The sequence below is a fragment of the Setaria viridis genome, chromosome 5 (genome assembly GCF_005286985.2).
Source record: "Setaria viridis chromosome 5, Setaria_viridis_v4.0, whole genome shotgun sequence".
NCBI classification, from domain to species: Eukaryota; Viridiplantae; Streptophyta; class Magnoliopsida; order Poales; family Poaceae; genus Setaria; species Setaria viridis.
This window is the reverse complement of record NC_048267.2, coordinates 2,430,571-2,433,791: the sequence shown is the minus strand read 5'-3', so window position 1 is coordinate 2,433,791 and position 3,221 is coordinate 2,430,571.

The following is a 3,221-nucleotide window of genomic DNA, read 5'->3' as shown; positions in this document are numbered from 1 at the left end:
GCCCAAGTCTGCTCCTTCCCGATCCCAAAACTTCACCTATAAACCAAAGGTAAGTTACCGACCCCTTTTCCGTCTCGCCCGACCCTATCTGTCCGCCCGACCCTGTCTGTTCGCCCGACCCCTTTTTTTGTCTTGCCCGACCCTGTCTGTTCGCCCGACCCCTTTTTCCATCTCGCCCGACCCTGTCTGTTCGCCCGACCCTGTCTGTTCGCCTGACCCCTTTTTCCGTCTCGCTCGACCCTGTCTATTCGCCCGACCCCTTTTTCCGTCTCACCCGACCCTGTTTGTTCACCCGACCCCTTTTTCTGTCTCGTCCGACCCTGTCTGTTTCGCCGACCCTTTTCCGCCTCGCCCGAGGACTCGGCTGTATCCTTTTCCTTGACCCGAGGGTATATGTGTAAAAATTGGGGACTTCTTTGCGCTAAGTCTGAGGACCCCCAGCACAGCTATTCCTCTAGTCTAAGGGTCAGATCATAAGTTTCTTCCCATCCAACCCTTTTATCTTGCTCTCCACCAACTAAAGTAATCTCTCCCCACCTTTTCTGTAGCCTTGCTACCAGTGTCTGAGCTTTAACTGCAAGTGTTGTTGAATTAACCGTCTAAAACACTAACTCCTGCATTGCATTCGTGTAGAGTTGCACCTCGCTGACAGCGTCTACAAGATGTACCCGGCGCCCGAAGACGGAGCTGTAGCCGAGCTACCGCTCCCAGAAGCCGAAGCCGCCCCAGCAGAAGACTAGTTCCCTTCCTCCTCGCTTGAAGGTAAGCCCCGGAGCATGAACCCCAAATTCCTAAACTTGCACATGCCTTCTTCATCATGTTTGTGCATTTATGTATTTGAGTTGTTTGCAACCGTAGATGCATGACGTAGTTCCTTTGATCTGAACACTAGTTTGTTGGACCGAGTAGTTGCTATGCTTAAATAGGAATCGGTAAAAGTCGAGTGATTTCCTGTCACTCGCGAGTTATAGGAGTTGGTTGTTTCTCCTTCTGTTACAACTATAAGGACGATGGACGGGGTAGGGTTTTGGTTAACTCTTTTGGTGGTTGGTTGATCGCCCCGTCTGTCTATGGAATCTGTTAAGGCCCAACAGTGGTGGTGTTCGTGATCAAGTGTTTGAAAGTACTAACCTCATACTCAGTATGGGATGGGGAAGCCTAGTACCTGATTGAACCTAGACGTGAGCGGTCGCCCCATTGTCCTTGGAACAGAGTTCCCCTGCGGCCGCACGTGGTGGCAAGTGTGGTCACAGAACGGCAGAGGCCGGGTCTGTGGAACCTTGCACCAAAGGAAATGGGCCTGACACGGGTTAGGGAATTGATGGGGAAGGCCGACACAGGAAGCGACCCTCGGTGGTGCGCGGATGTTGTGAGGTTAGGTTCACCATGCATGGTTAAAGAACTCGAATCGATTCGTCTGCCTCTCACAGTTTGAGACTGCTTGATCGCTATGCTACACTGAGTAATAAAGGAATCTGATGATGACATGGTCTTGATGATGTTTTATATACCCAAGGTTGGATCTATGTTTGCTTAGAGTAAGTTGCCAACTTAGACCGGATAATGAACTTAGAATCTGAGCTAAAACTTTGAAAATAAGGATCTACATAGTGCTTTTGGCAAACAAACCCCTCAGCCAAAGAGCCTTGCATGTCTAGAAGTGGTGGAGTAGTTTTACCACCGGTCGGTTAAGTCTTGTTGAGCTCAACAGCTCAGCCTTGTTTGTGGCTTTCTTTTCAGGTGAAGTCGCAGCTCCTGAGTTTGCTCCTATTGGCACTTGGCCGTCCCAACTTCCTCCGGGTTGGACGGTTGAGTGGGATCCCTCCTCGGACGGCGGGGAATAGGATCACTGATGTCCTGGCTGGCCTCACCAGGGACGTCCGACCCCGACGAGTAACTTCCGCTTGTGTTTACATTCTGTCGTTTTCTTCGGAACTTGTAAAACTCTGATTTTCAACCAAGTGTGTAACAACTTGTAATCTACGGCTGGACCTGTTGTATTCTCTGGAACCACTCACCTTCGTGTGGGTTATGCTAAACTCGGTCCTATCAAGTGGTTAAATCGGATGAAATCCGACGGCACCTCGAGTTAGCACGATTAAGGCATGAGTATCTCATCTTAAGCGACTTAACCGTGCTTTAGTTGAGTTAATCCAAGGTGGTTCCGCCACACAAAGGCGGTTGCAAAATCTAACAGTCGTAGAGGTGAAGCTGCGAGTGTTGGAAGGAGGAAGGCATGGTGGGACTGACCACGCAATACCAACGAGTAGGTGGAGCTCGAAGTTGGTACAAACCTATTGCATGGAGGGCTATAGGAGAAGGTTGTGTGGTTAACCAAACTACACAACGAAGGAGCTCTCATGTGGAGGGTCCAGCCGCTCCAACTGGAACACTAAAATGCACATTGCGACGATGTGCACGAGCCCCTGTGGTGGGGGCACTCCTGTGGTAGGAATATAAAAAATAAAAAAGAAGCCGATTTGGAGCGAATTCTTGGAGCATAATGACTTCAAAGGGTTAGAGTCAAGGTGGAGATTGTTGTATGGTGACTCAAATCCTACTTCGATTAGAACTCAATAGGGGTGTGCTATTAGGACTTGTAGTTCTACTAGGACTTGAGCGTTGAATCCAACTAGGTGTAGAACTCCTACTTGCATGTATGGGAGCCTTGGAGGAGAATATATAAACAAGGGGGTGGAGCCTCTAGGAATCAATCAAGCCAAAGGCAAACACCAAGCGCTCAAGAGGGATAGGCTAGATAGTTCCATAGCACTAGATTCTTGTATAGGGCAAGAATCAAAAGGGTCCTAGAGGGTCGAGTAGGGTTGTGAGGGAGTGACAATCACTTGTACTCTTTTGGAAGTTGTGTTTAAAGAATTCGTGGTCGGCTTTGCCAAAATCATATTCTCTTTGTCGTGGGTGCTTCACCGCCATCATCGAGGATTTTCTACGAGATTCATCTACATTATTCTTATACGGTGTAAGCTCGTGTTATACTCGCAATATCCTTTCAAGATCCGAGAGCTGCTGCACATAATGAGGGGTACCAGATTCTAACGGCCTGCTTTAATTGATTATTAACTACGCTGGCCTAGCTTGTACTCCCTCTGTCCTAAATTGTAGGTTATTTTGATTTTCCTAGTGACATGTAATTTAAAATCGATGGAGTATGGCCCTGTTTGGATCACTTTGGATCCAAACAGGTCCAGCTAAAATGCAGC